The 20,858-nt window shown below is 37.7% G+C and overlaps 1 protein-coding gene across 5 annotated transcripts in view; it reads right to left on the minus strand.

The window, feature by feature from the left end:
• Nucleotides 1–9,938, minus strand: part of foxp1b (forkhead box P1b) — a 413,548-nt gene extending 403,610 nt beyond the window's left edge. For 3 of the 5 annotated variants that reach the window (XM_067998900.1, XM_067998899.1, XM_067998894.1), the window contains exon 1: nt 9,468–9,937. The gene's annotated coding sequence lies outside the window, so the exon portion shown is untranslated. Of the gene's footprint in view, nt 1–9,467 lie in introns of all 5 variants that reach the window. The other 2 variants (XM_067998895.1, XM_067998898.1) reach the window with 1 other exon arrangement.
• Nucleotides 9,939–20,858: the final 10,920 nt, after the last annotated feature.

The raw sequence follows: 20,858 nt of genomic DNA on the forward strand, positions 1-20,858 counted from the left end.
GTTGGGCCGAAGGGCCTGTTTCCATGTTGTAACTTCTATGATTCTATGATTCTATAACAGTTTATTTTGCAACCTCTGCTGCTCACAGACTCCATTACTGTAACTTATTTCACTGCAACTTGTTATTCAACAGCCTAGCCAAGAAGTGAGAAGATAAGCAATTGAGTAAAGGAGATTTAATGGGAAATTCCATAAGCCAAGTTAATCTCGTATAGTGACCAATAAACACAAATTAAGCTGCTCATTTCTATGTCCAGGCGATTCAGGATACCCTACATACTGGAAGATATGGTTCCCAGCAGAGGTTTTCTATATATAACATACACCATGCCACACTTCTGCGAAGTCTAATTTCATGTTGCTTACAAAGCTTAGTTTCCAATTCCTCTGAATAGGTACAGAAGTCCCATTTAAAAAGGCCTATTTCTGCCTTTTCAAGTACAACTCCTAATAATTGCACTTGGTATTTTGTTGATGTACCATCACATCTTGTAAATCTGCCTACTTTTGTCAAAACCAAATTGCTGAATTAACAGTACATATTTTGATTTAGTAAACAAATTACCGGGAGAAAAAGCTCAGCGCAACTATAGGTAAGAAATTTGGTGTATATATGCCATATAATACAGTGGGTATAACTTTTGTGTCGCTGAATGATAGCACCTCATTTGGTATACTGTAATGATACATTTTACTACGTATATGTAATTAGATTTGTTGTTCAAGAACTACAATACACTATGTGACTGATTATCAGGGATGATTTAATCTAAAATTGCACCTTGGTTTCATTATTTATATACCGTAGTCCAAAACTAAGATTGTCCATTTACTGAGGTTTAAACCAATTGTGCACATTTGTTTTGGACAGATATCTATCGGATACTGAGCATGTTGAATTAACGCACTACGAATAGCGGGGAACCACAAGAGACAATGTGGCAAAAGCTAATACATTACACACATGCAAGAAGCATTTTTATTAAGCTGCGCTGTCCCACAAATTGACTTTTCCAAAGGAAACATCATAATGAAAGCAACCTGCCAGCAATCCCATTTCAAATGCAATCTGTGTTTCAGTCATTTGTGTGGGCTCTCCTGATCACTCAGTGAGTTTATCCAATAAAGTGGCTGAGTCCTACAGACCAGTAAGGACCCATGCCCTTGGTCTGTGCTACATTAGCTTATCTCATCTGAAGAAGCAATGGAACATGACAATTGGCCTCAGTGCCCCTGGGTTAGGGAGGGCAAAATCTGCCAGGGAAAACAAAACTGAGCAATGACCTCTGTTGGAACTGCATTTGTTTGGAGGTCAGGTAAAAGTAAGCTGGGACCTGCTGTGATATCCCCCACCCCCTCCCCAGTGGAACACACTGTCAATACTCACTGTCAAAGCTCACAAACTGTCAATGACCACCAGGAATACAGAAGGCCAATCGGTGTCAGTAGAACCATATTCTAGCAAGTAGAGGAATGGAGAGGAACAAACTTGCAAAGGAAATCTGAGCTATTTTTCTAAAATTGTGTTTGTGTTTTAGAATGGAAATCGTGTTTATAAATAGCACTACACTCAATTTTGATGTATGTTGATAAGAACTAATAAAAGCAATTATTTAAACAAGCAGGGGCCAAAATTCTGGGAGATCCACTCCACCAGATGTTCTGTGCAGTGGAACTTCCAGGTGCCCGTCCCAAATTGTGGAGACATACTCAGGGTGGGTCACTGGCACTTGTAAGGATGCATCTGTGCAGCCTGCCCCAGAATAGCATAGGAGGCTTGGGAAAGCCCTCCCCACACACAGAATGGCCCAACTCAGCAACTCCCAAAGGAGCTGTCAGGCCATCTCTGGAAAGAAATCGATCCCCTCTGCGATACACTAACTGCTCCCTCCTACATTTGGGAGTCTTCGGAAGGCCCATAATGAAAATTACACCGGCAGATTCAGAATTTCGCCCTATGGTCTTAAACTTGACCTCCACTGCAAAAAATAAAATGTCTTAAGAATAAACTTGGTTCCAAATGTAATTTTTGACAAGTAAGTTTAATATAATCAGTCACAACACAATGCAGTTTAAAGCAGATTCAAATTTAGGTGTTAAGTTTTTCTTTTCAAGGGGAGGGGGAGGAATTTGCCATGACAAATGTGCGTAAAGTATCTCCAAAACTAAACTAAACCGAAGTGAACTCACTGGTGTTAAATGAGCTTTAAAATAGTTAAATGCATTGTTAGATTAACCGTGTCTATTTGTTCCTATGTTGCTAACCTTTAGATTTTGCTTGCAGCTAAACAGCCTTTTCAAGCATAAAGGTGCTTTTCAAGTTACAAGCATTTAGCAATTCTTTATAAGCATACTGGCTAGCTTTTTTAAAAAAAAATCTAGTGCCAGTTCTATCAATGAATTTAGTTGTGGCTTGGGACACAGATGTGTTAAATATTAAAAGCTTAATGGTACTGTACCTTTAGATTCCTTCACCAGGTTACAGCATGATTTTATCCACTGCAATGTGAAGTACAAATATAGGACATGTGTAATCAAGGTTGCGCAGATTACCAATAAAATTATCGCAATGTATATATACTATCTGCTTTGAAAGAACTACGCAAAGCCCTCAGGGCTGTTAAAAGATTGACTTCCTATACATTACAATGTAAGGGTAACTTCAAAAGTAACAAGCATTTCTGTTTTTTTTTGCTTCAGGTAAGGATTTGTTTTTTTAAAAAATAAACATCAAAATCTCCTATTTAATAGTTTAGTTAATAGGAATTGTTTTTAAAATTCAAATTAAGCAACACTGTATACTAATGGGTATTTGTAACTGTCCATACATCCTGTGTTTTATTTACTTTAAAGCATCAAAAAATACAAATTCAAACTAAAACCAAATTTATTCCATCAACTGATAAGGCTAGAAATTAACACTGGCTCACTGGACCGAAGCCATCAGCAATTGACTGGTGACAGTGGAAGTGTGACTGGCTCAATGGCACAGTAACGACACAGTACAACAATCATGAATGTTCACTACATTGTGTTACAGCCACACAGCAATGTTTTTTTTAGGGGTTTTTTTTGCCTCCAAGAGGAAACTGCCTGGAAAAGGTAAGTATGTTTTCAGTTTCATCTGTTTCTTTTTGCTGTGAATGCGGTGGTGCTGTCTACTGGCTCGACAATCAAGATTTCAGTCGTTGGAGAGAGATTTTAGGTGACCTTGGCAGATAGTCCAATTGCAGTAATTCCCACAGGTATGTTTCAACTTAACTATGAAGACATTCCAGCACTTCAAAGTACGATGCAAACCATTTACATAGTACACTTTCTGCTCACGCCTTTGCAAGTAATATCATTGCTACTGTTAATTAATAACTAATTAAATCCATTTCCTTGTCATTTGTAATAGAGTACCCTAATCTCAATTACACTCACTTCATAGGAGTATGAATTACTAGACATCAAGTTCACATATTTGATGAACAGTTAACAAGTATAATAACTAATTCATTTAATATAAAGTTTTATTTTTTCTTCAACTTAAGCAATGTAACAATGTAACAACTCAGCCTCTTTTTACCCCCAAAGCTATTCAAGCCTTTAATCATTGAGCTTGTTTTAGTAAATGCATAGAAACAAAGTGTTAAACCTCTGGACCTGCTTCTGTAGACCACCCTTAATATGGTAAGATTTTGTTAACATTGCAGGGCTCCTTAAAGCTGCATCTCCCATACAACTGTTGGTGTAGCTTATCAACAGTCTGCACAAAATAATGGAGTCTCTTAGGGAAAAAAAAGCACGATTCAAATTCTTTTCAGTTTGAAGCTGTTAAAACTTCAATCATTGCAGCAAATGACAATCACTGTTTACATTGGATCTGTACGGCTGGCTGTCAATCACAGATAATGACAAACCACAATAATATTATTGCTCTGTGTCCGAATTACATATGGGGAAAAAAAGTTATTATGGCACATCATCATAAATAGACTGTCGTCAGGCCTTCTGGACCCAATGTAAACAGATGGTGTTATATTTACAAACACTCAAATTTAAACTCATTAGATTTTTAAAGTGGATTTGAATCACAATTTTAAGTGGTCTCATTGTTATACTAATGGAGTTGATTTTTTTTGCCATAAAATTTGACAGAAACAAGCTTTTAATCTACAGTCGAAACAAAGTGAAGTAACACTATAATTGAAGGTGGAATGAAACTGTCTTTGGTCTACTTTCAATACAGAATCCTCAGTTTTCAGATCAAGAAACTTTGTGTGTACAAGAACAAATATTAATTTAAAATATCAATATGATGCATTTGAATCTGAAGGAACTCACAACCCAAAATAAAGTGTTTTTTGTTTATGTAAAATAATAGATTAGAATAAATCAGATTATATTTTCCAAAATGAATCTGATCGTAAGTGATTACATATTCTATCTAGTAGGGAAAACCAAACAAATTAATCAGAATCACTTGTAGGGTTAAAATGTACTGTTATAATAACCTCAAAAATAAAGATACACCTGAACATATGAAAACTACTGTCAGATCTTGGAAAACAATCATTTCACAGAATGAAAGTAATCAAATGATATTTAGCTGTAACTGCTCTTATGAAGTCATTTAAGCCTATTAGTTTGCACAGAATGTGCTGCTGGCATTCAGAAGTCATGCATCATTAACCCTTTCTCTATCAGTTCAGCTTGCCTGCAAAAACTGAGAAGTGATTTCTTTTCACATTTGCATCTAAATACCATCCATGTGGTATACAAAAAGAAACTTTTAGATGCCAAAATGTGCAATAAACAATTCACTGTCAAAGAACTGGAGGAAATAAACTTAGAAAAATATTTACTTCAGATATTTAAGAAGCAAGAAAAACAATTTATACAGGCATTGTCAACATTTGAAAGTGGTTTAAAACCTATTCATAATGTTATTGCTGGTTGACAAAGGCCATTGGCAAACAGTCAAACTGAACTATTATATAAAAAATCCTCTAGAGAATCTGGTATGCTTTTGGGAAGTATATTGATTTGCAGATACAAAACCATATATCTACATCTTACTTTATGTGTAATTAGGTCTGTCAGCACTCTGCTAATGTACTGTTCTCAAAAATCATTAATTCTCCAATACATAATGCCAACTTTATTCATTAACAGCCAATTACTTTTTTTTACTATGGATTGCTTGTCCAGCAATGTTGTGAATTTATGTACAGGTATGAATCTCCTATAATACTGATTATTTGCTATAAAATGGCAAATACCCGTTAATGTGTACCCAGCATAGCAATCTATATTCAAAATACATATTTGTTAAATATTAATATATTGGTATTCATATATTGGTATTATTGATATTCAGCTATATCAACTGACAAAGGATTTTTAATTCATAATTAAATATGAAATATTATCCTAAATTTTAGACTGTTCTGATAAAGATAACCATATGTAAAATAATGCAATAATCATTACAAACAGTTCAGACTTGTCAATACATTACATCATTTAAGGTGTATAATTTGTTTCATTGTAACATATGGTTCAACATTAATGTAAATTGTCAGAAGATGCCACTGGTATGACCAGAATGAATGAATTTCTCAGACATTATACAACTAGCAGGACTTAACATTTTTATCTCCTCCGCTCAATCACAGATCTTCAATTCCGCACAGCTTTATTTCGTTAAGAGAGTGCTCAAACTGTTTGCACACTCCAATAGGGCCCCAGCCCTAAGTTGGACCACACAGCTGATATTTTCAAATGTCAGCTTATGCTGTGACTCAAACCTACAGCCACAACGGTGCATGGCAAGTGACTCAACTACCGCAAAAAGGAAGACTCTGTTACTGATTGACAGGTTCAATATGCTCACCCCAATCCTGCTTGACAAAGCACTGCATTCTTTTTATTGTTATTCAATTTTATAAAATTCAAATGACTTTTGAAAGAACACAGTTAAAGACATTATTACATTTCTCTTAAAGTTAGTGTACTTAATTACTCTATTTTGTTTAAATAGATTCTCAAAATCTGTCAACTTTTTCCATTACTCTCCAATTCATCCAGTTTTACAATTCAAAGAGTACCAACAGTTGTAACTAAAGATGGATCCCTGCACAATCTGTTAGAATGTTACAATATAGCAAATAGACATAGAGATAACTGGATACAATGGCTATAGATAGGAAATTGTTTTGGCTTTTGAAATTGTTTACACTTCATGAGATTACAAATGGTGTCAATGTAAGATCATTCAGTAAATTGTATATACTTAAGCAAATTACAGTCATGATATACTGCTTGGGATTTCACTGCAATATATAGACATGAGGTTTATTGATATGTGCTGCCTCATTGCAATTTCTCTGATGAAAACAAGATCATTTTATGTAAAATACTTAGGCTATTAAAAATATAAGAAAATATCAATATTGATATTTACATTTTTACATTTCTTTATTACACTGTTTACCTGAATTTTTTAACTTAACTGGAGTCAGTGCCTTTATAACTAGAAGATGAACTCCAGTCGAATGCTACCCTATCACTTTGAAAGAAAAGTTCTGAAAAAGTCCTACTATAACTAGAACTTTACCAAGTCTCAATTTATTCCAATGTGGTGCTAGCCACTATCAATGCAAGTTGGGTCTGGATATAAATATTTTGGGTGTGGCCGCATCTATTTTATGCAATATGCTCATTGTATTTTGTATCAGTCAAAGTACTGTTTATTCTTATTGCAAGTATGCTTTGGCAACAGATAAAATTCCACTTCAACATTATTATCCAACAAAAATCTACAATGGCCACTTGGACCTAAAGACGACACAAATTGAAAAACCTACGGTGCACCTAATAAATGCCTGACTTTATCACAAGAGCACTAATCTATAAAAACTATTCAATTCATTATATACGAACATACACACAGGCATACACTAAAACCACTTCTAACTAAACATTTTTTGTGCCCCGACTTGTTAAGAATGGACTAGACAGATGTGATCCTGATGACTCAAATGTAAAGTAGCTCAAGATTGAATCGTGTCTTAATACAGAAACTTTTAAAGCTCGGTGGACGTTACGGAGTTGATGTGAAGCCAGTGACTGCTTTTTTTCCACATTCTCTCCTTTTGATTTTACGATTGTGCGGTTCCATTTGTGCAGAAGTGAGAAGGCAAGCCCACCGCCTGGGCACACGGTTGAAAGCTTTCAGAGAAGCGGACCCTTGACAACGGCCCAGCACAGGCTTTGTTTGATCTGCAACTGCTTACTTGATCTGGGTTGTCAAGGTTCGCTACTTGCCGGGCTGTTTACTTTACTGCGATTTTCTCAGACACTCGGTAATCCAAGATGAAGGAGGCTGAATTCCACTTTGTTTTTTTTTGCTAAACATTAAACAGTCCCCCACTTTGGAGCCCGAGGAGACAAGAAACGACCAAAGTAAATAACAACAACGGGGCTGGAATGAGAGAGTGGTGCGAAGAGCCGCCTCTGGGTATGAGGGAACCTGGCTTACTTTGTAATTTATATAGTTACTTTGTAATTCATTTGTATTTAATAAAGTTTCTCATATGCAGTACCTTGCTTCTCCCGATGTTGTCCTCTTTAAACTCTGACAGACACAAACAACTCATTGTTAGCCGGGCAGCCGCCAAAACCTCGCAACTCAGCGAAGTCAAGGGAACTTTCAGTGAGAAACTCGATGGGAACTCGCGCGCGGCGGTGTCGAATTAATATGCGACAAAAAAAAGTTTTTAAAAATATAGTTTTTTTTATTAACGTTTCGTGTTAAAATGTGAAATCACTGTTTTATTCTGTGGTTTTATTCGTGCAATGATAGTGCCCGTCCCAAGACGCGCACGAGCAGCCAGACTGACAGGAAAGTTTCAGGGAGATGTGGAAGATCTGACTAAACACTGGCATTAGCATAACAAAGAGCCACCGGACTCCTCGGCTACTTTTATACCCCCCTCTCTCCTTTCATCTAACAAGTTAAACAAACACTGACTTTGCACAAAGTAGTGGAGGCGGCAGATACAGCTCCCGGGAGCTCGCAACAATTCCTCGGGGTAGGGAGTGGTCGGCAAGAGGGAGGCTCGGGCTCATCCGTCCCCTTGCCGGGTGAGGGGCTCTCCCACCAACCTTGACTCTCCAATCCCCTTCTCTCTCTCTCCCCCCCCCCCTCAAAGTCCCAGTCTCGGACAGCTCAGCTCCAGCTCAGCTACCCCCCCCCCCTCAACACACCACCACCCACCACACCCCTCCCCAAGTATCAGAGAAAGTGAGAAAGTTCAGCTTGGGGCGGACTCGAGTTCCCGTCGGGAAAAGTCATCTCACAATGATGGTGAATGAACGTGCAGGGGTGGAGAGAGCGCTGGGCAGTTTTTTTTTTGAAAAGGCTCATACTGTTTTGGAGGGCGATGGAGGTGAGGGCATGCACTCACCCTCGCTGCCGAGATGATTCCAACCTTACACCCAGCAACATCCCGGCTGGCTAGAGCGTTAGGCCGTGTGGGACAATATTAAAACACATTACAACTGTCCAGCAGATAGCACTACTTTCTTTCTTAAAATACAACAGTAAGTTTAAACCGTCAGCACCTTGGCTGTGGTTTACTTGCTTTCAGTTTTGGGGCTTTCAGCGACCAAAACTGGAGGAAGTGGGGCTGAAGTCTATTCGAGTCGCACTCGAAAGCTAAAGATAATACTAGTTATTGCACTAACTTGATACCCTCTGTCCCCCAAACACAATACATATCTGGCACAAAAAAACTCAATACAATGAAGTATGGATTGTTCAAACTATGACTAAATAAAACTGCGGAATTGTTGGGACCCTCAATTGCCCCCATATTTTCGATGACCTTCATAGGTAATTCGATGCAATCACGCCCATGTGATGCCCATCCAAACTCGCATGGGTTTTTCTGAAAGTACAGGATGGCAAAAAAGAAGTGACAAGTTTCAGGAGTTCCCTCTTCTCGCTTCCCATGCGGTTCCCACTATGTGCCTATTTCCCCCTACAGGAGTGGTGCGATCCTGGAGGAGAGATCCCTCGATCTACAGCCTGTCAAGTCTCCGGCGACCTGCCGAATATTCTCCAGCTCCTCAGTAAACTCCCGAAAAAGAAACCTTACGCAACTCAACTCCTTCAAACTGACCACACGCTAATAACCCCGCTAAACAAGCCAGGGGACTCCCACACCTCACTCGGGCACAATCGGCCGTCCCCTGGCCAGCACTTTTTGCATTGCCAATGCAAATTGTTCAAATTGCTTATCTCCGATTCGAAACCCACTTTGACAAACAACAACAAAAAATTTGCAAACACCCCAAACTGCACGTGGGGCTTGCAGGAAATCAGAGTCAAGCCAAGCAGAAAGAGTTAATCTAAATGCGAGCAAGGGAAGGGAGAGCGGGGGGGGGGGGGGGGAGAGAAATAAATTCAAACTTACCAGTTGGTACTGCTTTAGGTTGTTGGGTAACCAGAAGATAATTTGACCCTGCAACACACATGCGATTGTGTACGAGAAAGCATGCAACAAGCACACAATAAATAACAATATATTACTCCGCTCTGGCACTACGTTGTGGAACAGTCGCTTTCCAAAGACACCAAAATCCCCGTGGTGCAACTAAGAAGCCGGATCGAACTCACACTTGATCGGATCCTTTCCTATCCTCCCGCCGCGCTTTTTTTCCCACTCTTCATTATTCAGAATTCTAGCGAACTTAATGAGCTTTTGGAGGGGGGGAATACAAATCGCGGAGTTGGATGTTGTTATTTTTTGCTGCGAGCTGCCCCCTGACGTCATATCCACCTGCTGTGTAAACAACATGTATCAGAGCTTTAAGGGGGGAAAAGCTGGGGTCGGATCGGAGCTGTGAGCAGAGCGCATCGGTGCAAGTTTGGCGTTAACGCAAAAAAGCAAACCCAAAACCCGCGGTGTCATTCGGGCTCTGAAGGAGCTCGACCTAGTGAAAGTGATTGTGAAAAAAAGTGAAAGTGTATGTGTACGGTTTTGTTTTTTTTAAAAAAAAACAAGCAGCTGGGCCAAGGAGCGAAGCGACTCCGAGAGGCACAGCGCTCCGCTCGGCTCGGCTCCGCTCGGCTCGGCTCCCTCAGTGCACTCTGGCCAATGAAGGCAGCTGGGTTCGGGAGGTGAAAGTTCAGCAGGAGGACAACCCTGTCAGGAAGTAGAAAGTGTCAATCTTTAGAGTGCCAAACCTACTCTTATCTACTTCACTGACCATTTCAAAAAAAAAACCAGGACAATCTGGGAAGTGTCGATCCACTAATGCACTAATGTGTCATATTTCTCGGTCTCTCCTTCAGTGACTGCGGCTATAAGTCCCAGGTTTATTTATTATTTTACAAAGACAAGAAATAACAAAAGAAAGTTAAGTTGGAAGGGGTAAGATGCAAAGGGTAAAGTTTGTAACTTGTAATATATGTCACTGTTTATTAATGGTTTGTTGTGCACATCTAGTTGCATTATTTCAGCTCTGGTGAATGGAGAAGATCCTGTTTGATATGATTGTCTGGGTGTGATCAGCTCTGAACTCCACCATAGCGGAGTATGACACGAGTCCTCAAACCTTTAATCGTCTTTTAAGACCCATCTTCTGATACATTGTTACTCTGCGTATTACTGGAATTGATATATAACTCTTTTCGAGCACACGAAACTGCGACAGAATTTTTTCCTTGATAGCCTTATAATAAAAACATTAATTACGAACCCGATGGGGCGATTTTTCTTTTCTTGAAAAATGCTTGCGAATCGGTTCAGTAGTCCAATTAACACTTCTAGAACGTAACATTAATCTGCAATTTAGCTGAAATCTTTCTGAAACCTTGCGTGTCCTTGATCAAGGACTGAAATGCAGAGATATAAATTTATTTATAAATGACGCTTAATTTATTACAGGGGCCATCAGTGGCGGTGCTGAAGAGTGGCGGATTTCTCTCAAGTCTCCGTTCTACTGAGAGATGGATTTGTGCAAACGGAGAGGCTGGGACGCCATCCCCTGGTTATAAAAGCGTCGGAAAACGCCAAGGAGAATATATATACACACACACAATGGTAGTTTTATTTGTGTGCCATCCGATGCAGAATTAAATGTCACAAAGTTATAATTATTATAAATAGCATTATTGAAGGCGTCATGATTAAAATCATTGAACAAAAAAATCAGACTTCTCAGTCTGAATCAAATATTATTTTATTGCCACATTTAGGTTTAATTCCAATTATGCGAGAAACGCTTTTATTAAAATTGTTAGTTTATATACAGTTGGAGAATGGACCACAACCCGGTTTAAGCCAATCCACGTGTGTTTATAAGAGCCTTAACATGAAATATCTGCACAATGGTTAAAACTTTGAGTCATGGAACTTCCAGCAAACCCTGTTCTAGCCGCCTAAATGCTCGCCTATTGTCCACAAAATAAATTAAAATCGGTTACTGCCAACAGGATGGAAACCGAAAATCGTTGGGATGTTTTTATTCCTTAACGAATAGGTTCCGTAGAAAGTAATATAGTTCGATTTAATTGCCTGCACTTTCCTTAATCCTTGTCGAGCAAATTTCTAATGCCGTTTTTACAGTGCGATTTTGTCGCTTACCGCAAGGAATGCGCCGGCAGTTCTATCCGAATACCATCAAATTGTGAAGATCCGCGTAACTTTCAGAGAACTATGAGGGCATTTAGCGGTATTCTATTCAGAACATTGGACTTATCTGGCTGCTGATTGTGAACATAAAACTGGAAGAGCAAAGCAGAATCACAGCGTAGCAACAGGCAACGGGACAACAATAAACAAACCTGGAATATAACCTAAATGTTAAACTTTATTACAAAGCTAATCCAACTACGATAACTCAATACTTAACGTGCGTTTCGTCCCATTTTTGTAAAAGAGCCAATTCCTATTTAATAACCACACTTTTAACTCATTTCAAAAAGTTACACAATGAGATTTTTTTCACTGCTGTCCAGTTCTCCCAGTTATCGCCGAATTATATCCTTATGTTCAATCCGAAATAAAAATGGAAATTATACCGGTTTAGTGTATTATTTTTACTGAATTCAAATAAACTTTAAACACCTAATGGATGAATTCACATATTATATCAGATTACACTGAGGATTTTTTTCTCCTAAAATACCTGCATTCTTATTTTAAAATCTTAAAACCCAGTGAAAAACTATAAAAATATCGGAAAGATGGGCTTTCGCGATATTCCATTCCAATCGTTCAGGTCTCCATGGTACTTACGGTTGCAAAGTAATTGAATTTTGTTTCAGCCGAGAATGTTGTAAAGATTTTCTGAAAAGATTAATTCATTTACTAAGCATGGTTCCCATTCACTGTCTGCAACATCTGTAGTATTCTAGAGAAGATAACCTTACGGTGAGAATATCCGTTCGGAATAACCTTGTGTCGTCCGGGTTTACCTGACCTCAGGATTTGTTAACGCTTGTATCTTTTTTTTAAAATTAAGAATACCATAATATATTTCAAATTGACCGGGTGCATCAGAGGGAGCATTTTAACCTTTGAAAAGGGGCATCGGTAATGTCGTGTTAATGGGCGTTAGGTCTGTATGGATGTTCAACTGTATAGCCTCTCAGCTGTACAGTCACTCACCTGTATCGATACTCACTCGCGGGGTTTTGGATATTCGCTTGTATGGGCTATCCCAATTATTGACATCCAGATGTATAGTTCTTTATATGCAGAGGCTCCTAGTAGTATAGTCACTTATCTATATAGGCTGTCAGTTGTACCGTTATTTACCTGTATGGGCTCTCACCTGTATAGTCACTCATCAGTATGGGCTTTCATATGTGTAGTTAGTTAGCGGTATGGGCTCTCACCTGTATAGTCACTCATCAGTATGGGCTTTCATATGTGTAGTTAGTTAGCGGTATGGGCTCTCAGCTGTATAGTCACCCGATGTTAAACTCATGCTACAAGGACGGGTTTCCAATGGGGACGAATTCACTTTTAAAAATATTCGCTATTCAACTGGTAGACGTGATTTTGTTCTTCTTAAGACAATGCCAACAGCTGAAGAAAACATGCCGAATCTGTGATCATACAGAAAACACAAGGGAAAGGATAGGGTGGGCGGAGGATAAAGTTGACTGCTGCATTTCCTTCTGACCCATTCTCTCTCATTCTTTCTTTTCTCCCCTCTATCGTTCTCTGCTTAGCATGTTTAGATTTTTTTAAAATCTCATTTTGATTTTAATTGTATTCTGTTTTTACCCCTTAACACTTTGAATGCTTCTGTCGTCTCATCCGTTCCAGTGTCTGTCCGTCCTGGATTAGTCAGATTGTTTGCTTCCTGTATTTCTCATCAGTGGACAATAACAACTATAGGTCCTGCTCCATCCCCCCTCCCATCACACACCAGCCAGCACAGCTGCTCTGGCCAACTGTATATGGCCAGGATTTTCCTTATGTTTACATTGAGAGGGTGCCATTGGGATTAAAACATCCACCTACTCTTCGTTTTCATTTAGTACTAACCATTTAGTTTAGTCTTGCATCCAGCTGAGAGCTCAAGAGGAAATGATCACTGCTAGGCTGCTTACAGGTTAGGTATGAAATTTCAGATCTGTGGTGGCTGGTGAATTGGCAATGCAGTAAGTCTTAGCATGATGAGTCTTATCTTATCAAATTCATTTTCCCCTGTAATTTAGCTGTGTTTTTTTTCTTTTTTTATATTTCCCTGTAAACACAGGACCTCAATCACACACACTATATAAACTAAAGTGACTCCATACTTCCTTGGTGTCCGCACTTGTCTACGTAGAAGAAAAATATTTCTCAGGGTTATGAATAATCTTACTGCCTTCTTCTCAATTTTCCTCATATTCTTTCATTTTTCCCCACTCCTATTCCCATTCTCTTCCATTGCTTCTCCCCTGTCTGTGGCAGAGATAAACTGACTATAAACAAGCAAAATACAAACTCTTCCCCCAAAATAAAACATCTCTCATTGTCTGAACAGAAACTCATAAGTTGGAACAAACAAGTCCTACTGTAAGTATGCAATATCCATGCCAGTGAAATTTAGAGACAATAATTTCACTGAGCCTAGTGGGATATTTTCTCCGAGTGGCAATATCACCAGTGACATCACTGAATTTCATTAAAAAAAATCCCCCTCACTTATAAATTTATTCATTGTTGGTTTAAAAATAAAAATGGTCACAGACATGCACAATCAGCAGTAGAATTTAGACTAAAATAAATACTGAATGCTGATATCACCACAGAAAATGCTGAAAATACCCAACTCGTTATTATCCTAATATTAACCTGCCCTATCTCTTTTCAGAAGCTAATGGACTCGCTGTGTATTTCTATTTTTTTCCTTTCAAAAGTTGAAATACCATTTTTCTTTTGCTTTACTTTTCATTTTTTTTCAGAATTCCATTTTGTATTTCTTGTTTTTATTTTCTTTTTCTCAGTTCTTTCTTCTGTATCAATCTTCTTTCTTTTTTTCTCTTTTGTTATTATTTTATTAGTTTTAACCTCATTAGCTTCCCTGTTACATCTTTAGCTTGATTTCCCATTTGTTCCTTTAATCTATTGCTTTATCCTCACTCACCCAGCTTCACAGCCTGAAGCCTCCTCTACAACTTTGCAGCAGTGAACATGTTCCTGTTGATCATACAGCCAACCCAAAACAAAATAGTACATGCAAATCTACCCAATCTTTCTACCCACAAAGAGAACAACAATGCTTGGGGATGCAGCTATCGTATTTTTTCCCAATTGCCAGTACTGCTCAGCAGGACAAAGAGAGATTTCAGTTGGGGCCTGTTGATAGTTGTAATGGATACAATAAGCTATCCTTATGGTCCTGGTGGTTAACTACAGAGGCAGTTTTATATATTTTTAGCTGAACCAAACTGTATCATGTGCAAGCATACATCTGGAGGATAAATGAAAGGAGATTGATTTCTGAGATAAAGGAGTCGAAAGATTTTTTTTTAAAAACAGTTCAGTCATGTCCCCTAACCCGGATGCTGCTCGACATATTTTCTGAGTCTAGGGTATTTGTGACAAGTAAATCACATGGATAATTGAATGTCCCTATGCTCTTTTAGAGAGCACTTACATTCATCCTTAGAAGCTTGTCGCAGTAGAAAATTAAAGCAAGATTAGGAAATATTCTGGAAGGTGCATGGTCAATTTTTTTTTGGTGGGGTGGGGGGGGGGTGGGGGTGGAGGTAATATGGTTTTAATGCCTCCAACCCTACCCTTGAATCAGATAGGATTTAAAAAGAATTGAAATTAAGTTTTCCCTGCTCCAATATTCAATTGGCAGGCAGTTTGCCTAATGAGGGGCAGGTATTAATTATCTCATATTGGGGTATAAAACAAAAGTTTTGCATTATTTTCATAAGTCTTAAATTTGTACACTTCAGTTTCTGCTGTTTGATGAACAGTATGTCATTAAAATAGAATCATTGGTAAGGAAAGTCTTGGTCCAAAGCTCAAATTCCTCATCACTATTAGGGAGAAACACTGACGTCCTTCACGATATTCTGTGCATAGATACAAGCCTCCAAGAGGATGACTAAAACCTGGGTCCTATTTTCTCAGAGTAAAGGATGTGATTCTAGTATTTCATGTTATATAGGAGCGTTCAGACATGGCTGACCCAAATGCTTTCATTGATTTTAACATCAACATAAGGAAGATAAATAATTTTAAGTACTTACAGCTGAGTCTTTCTAGGTGTTTCAAGCTCACTTTGTTTAAGGAGAGTTTTCCATGGTATTGTCACCAGTGATTGTGGATGATTATACCATTAATTTCCCAATAAAATCAGTAACTTATCTTCAGGCAGTACAGCTATATGATAATTGTCCCTCTGATTGGGAAGTTGGCACTGGTTCTACTGTCTCATTAACGTCCCTTATTGTCACCCTTAAGGCATTAGGATTTAATACTATAACACTAGAGGTGCAATAGAGCTGTTTTTTTGGCTTCAAAGCTCTGAATGTGCACAACATAACTAAGATTTGGCAGCAATAATAGTGTTAGGGAATCAGACAATGGTGCTGAATTCAATCATATTGGATGGAACAATGTTCTGAAGCTAGTATTTTAGCTTCAAACCAAATGGATCAATTAAGGCTTTGGTAATTGATTATGGTTTGAATTCTAATCTAAAATTATGAATTTTTGAAGTTCATAATTAAGTTAATAAAACATTTTATTACATTTCCTGAACACCAGATTGTTAGGTTTCAGTTTCCTGGTGCATATTTTTTTGTTTATGGAGGTGAAGGAGTCAGGTTTTAGAGAACAGGCCATTGCACCTAATGACGGTAGTAAGCATCCCTCAATAAAAAAAATCACAACTATTGACAAATACAGAGTTATAAAAACTTCAGATTTAGAGAAGTGGAATCCAAAGCAACACTGTATTTCCACTCTTCTTCCTTTCAAGTCCTAACTTCAAGACAACTTTCTATGGTCATTGCGCATTTTATTACATGACTTCTAAGCAAGGACCCCCTTATTGACATGTGGTGTACTAAATACCACATAAAGAATATCAGTAATATTTATTATTTCTTGTATTTTCAATACTAGCTTATAATGCAAGTTCATTTGAAAGATTTCATAAAATATGAAAATATTCCGAAAATTAGGACTCAAATGTGTCAACAGAACAAAGGATCTCATGCAGTTTGACTCACATTGCCTTATTAAAATATACTGATTAAATGCACCATCCACCACATGAATCTTAAAAATGCTCAGGCCTAGACCAAATAGAAAATATCAAAATATTAATGATCTACCCTGCATCCTCTGGGTGCTACAGGGGTTAGTATATTCTGACGTGTACCAGCTATGTATTTTATTCAGATATTTTTGTTATTAACCTGTACTTTCAAATGCATTGTGTTAATACAGCCAAGTAAATTAGTACATCTGATGGGAAAATTATTTTGCACAGTAACTGATCAGGAAAGTAAAACTTATTTCTGCTTGAACACAACCTCTGATTATGCTACTCTTCTGCTAAATATGCGTTGGTAGTTTCACATTACTGAATCTAAATCGAATCACGGATGAAATAATATCTCAAGGACAAATTACAAACACCTCATATAAATACTGTACTATAATCAAGAACCTTATTCTGCTGTTTGTGAGCAGTGCTGCCCATTCTGGAGACTATTTAAATATTGTGTAATAATTCTTTCCATTATTTATTTAGTCCTATCAATACATTCATAATGTAAGGATGTATATTATTTATAGATAGTTTATGGATATCAAAATATATTGATCTCTATATCGTTCCTTGTATGTTGGCCTTCAGCTATCAAAGGGTCCTGGGTAATTTATTAGGGTTCCATCATTTTCAAGCTGCATGATTTGGTGAGACACAATTTTAGAAAAAATGATTCACATGAATTCTGTGGAGATTATTGGCAGCATATCTAAATACACAGGGTGGAATGAAGTTGGCCTGCTAACCATTTAACTGCAAATATCCTTCCCTTCCATGACAAGCCAGGGAAAACAATAAAACGCCACATTGTTTCAGTTACTGCACCCCTCCCATAATCAGGACACTTTAGAGTGCAGTACTCACGAGTGACAAGATGCCTGGAAGTGAGATATGTTGATTATTCTATTAGCGCACAGTTCCCAGTGGACCTTTTCATTGTCTCACAGCCCCTAGTGGCACCTCTTCAGAACCACATACATTACAGGATTGATCCCAGTCTGAAACTGGAATTTTACTATTCCCTATGGAATACAATACTTTTTAAATCATAAATACTAAACATAGCTATAGTGTTTTTAAAGCATATATAACTCTTACATTGTTGTTCAAGTTTGACAAAGAGGACAATCAGTATTTTATCAAATCATTCATAAATGAGTGGATAGATATGTCCCCAAAAGATTTTTGTCACATAAAATGTAGTAGTGTTCCATAATAAATGAAACAAATATTGACTGCAACTGAAGGAAATAGTTCACCTTATAGCTCTGAAACTGCGATCAATATTATTTTTAAATCAACCATTGGATTAATTTTCTAGCAGTTATAATATATGATGATAATAATCATACTTGTAAAATTATATTTACAATATGGGTCATTGGAAAAGTATCAGTTTTTCATAGAAACTGACTGGACAGAGACACAGAACTAGAAGATAAATTTTAAAATACTGTCAAGTATGTCTCTAACGTATAAAGGCTATACAGTACATTGACCAGTGTAAATTTTGTTTTTCAATAATGATTGCAATCTAAAATAAATACACAGAATTTCGACCAATATCTTTAAATATATTATAATAGGTAGCCAGTATCTTCTTAATATTTATACTGCTCAGCCATGTGTTTGTAGTAGCAATGCAATGGTAACAAAACCTGCTAGCTACTAATGATAGTTACGAGGTGTGTGAATTACCAAAGGGGCTATAGTTTAATGTATCGATATTTATTAAAAGGTAGCTGATTTCCCATGTCATTGCTCACAGGTACTCTGGGGCCAGGAGTGTATTTGTAATGTTTACTGCTAAACTGTCCTTTCCCTTTAAGTCACTGCTCACGTACTCCCTGGTGGAAGGTGGTTTAAATAGGCCCATCCTGGGGTCAATGAGAGGCTAATTACTGTTGCAGTTGAAAGTTTCTCTAGATTGGCAGCTCCTTGGCTCCTCTCCTTGGGCAGTGGCCAGGTCATCTGAAGGTTGGAATATGATTGGACATAATTAGCTTTATTACTCTTTTTGTATACTTTTAAAAAAATAATGTTGATTTGTTGGTGTTTTATACAAATTCTGATGCATGATCTCTGAAATGTGACTGATGTATCCCAAACTTTTATATATAGATATCAGAGGAATTCTTGAAACCTGTAGTGGTACACTATATTAGGGAACCATTTCAGTGATAGGATATAGGTTTGTTTCTGAGGTGAGTTCTTGTTCTCAGCCAGGCTTTTGAGGTGAGGTACTATACTTTACTGCATGATCAATGGGGAAAATTAGAGAGGGATAGAAAAACAGGAGAGCAAGTAAATCTGCACTGCTGTACACACCTAGTGTCTGGTTACAGAGGCCATGGAGGAGGTTGTCTTTCACCCTTTGTCAGGTTGGACAATGGTTTATGGTGTGAGGGGACATAAAATATATGGATGACTGATGGGAAAAATATATTCTTTAAAAGTCGCTGATGCATTGATGGCATGCTTGTTTTTATGTTTCCATGTTATTTCTGGAAACATGGTTGTTAGCACTGGCCAATCTGTACATCCTATCTTTCAAAAGTGGTTAAAGTAGAATTTATTCAGAAGGAGTACTCACCCCAGCACTTATGTATCATTGACCAATGTATCAATGGTTGATTCCACCCAGAACCTTCGAACCCACCTTCAACCTTTCATCCCACCCATCACAATCTTCAGGCTTTCAGAAGTACTTGTTCAAACTCATACAATGTGAAGGAGCAATTTATTAATTATTTTTAGAAAATATAACATTTGTTTAGCTATTGCAATGCCATTTTTCAAAAATGTATGTGCCCGACATTAAGTACTTCCCAGCCCTGGCCTCATTGCTTCACTGCTTAGCTGGGCCCTAAACCATGTTCATCCCTCTTACTTCCCTGCTTGCTTGGTCCTACTGACTCTTAACCCCAACCTTCCTTGCCTGGCTGCACATAGCCCCATTACCCAGTTTCTCTCTCCTCCATTGCTGATTACACATAGCTCCCTGCTTGGTCTCTCCCTTGCTGTTGTACCCACAGAGCCACAAAACTCAGTTGCTCTCCCAATGCTACTTACAGATGATTCAGGAACACCAAAACTTCAAAACACAAAATTTACTATTAATAACATATATAAAATATACTACATATAAATTAGAAAATATTTTATGTAAATTATATAAAAATGTTTTCTGAAAATTAAAACTACTCTAGACAAATGATATAATACTTTCAATTATGCAATTTCATCTATTTTACATTAATTTATTTTTAACAGGCATTCCCTTTATTGCTAAAGTTCTAAAATTATAATATTTTACGTATACTTCTCTAATTTTTCTTTGAATTGAAATAATTTTCAATGTCTATATAATTTCTACATACAATTTAGTCTATTTTACATTTGCTTCTTTTTAAATATTTGCTTTATTTCCAACAGCACCAAAAATATATCAGAATACATTTTATATAATGTAATGCTCCTGCCCTAATAAAACAGCATATCCTGAGTTACCATTAGCAATGTCAAGAAAGATCCACTAGTTTGCATACATTTCTTTCACAAATGTACCATGTACATGTGTGCCATTGCACCTTACAAATATTTTCTTCTTATTGATGTTCTGTTCCCTTTGATGTGGAACTGTATGGTTTGTTACTAGCAATGGCAAAGGAGAGCAGTAATAGCACAGCAAGCAGCAAGGGAGAGCAGTGGCAGCATGGCCAGTGAAGTGGAGAGGCAAACAGCCGTAGCATTGAGGTTGGTCTCATAAAACAGATCAGCCCTAGTGACAGGGTCCCCCCTCACCCTAGCAAATCCACCTGGTACAGAGTCTCCAAAATAAACATTCCCCTTCAACAAAATAAAGTAGCCTCTGAATTAAGTTCACCTTCGTCCAAGTTTAACCCGAACCTTAAGCCTATCTCTCAGCCCAGCTCTAGCGCTCAGCCCATGTCCTAACTTTCAGCTCAAGCCTAATCCCTACATCAACAAAGACCACATTCCCTCAAGCCTAACCTATATTTACCTATAAATGGGGAACAGAGAGCCCCTCTGAAGCCAGTTTG

This window comes from Heptranchias perlo, chromosome 17 (genome assembly GCF_035084215.1).
Source record: "Heptranchias perlo isolate sHepPer1 chromosome 17, sHepPer1.hap1, whole genome shotgun sequence".
Lineage (NCBI taxonomy): Eukaryota > Metazoa > Chordata > Chondrichthyes > Hexanchiformes > Hexanchidae > Heptranchias > Heptranchias perlo.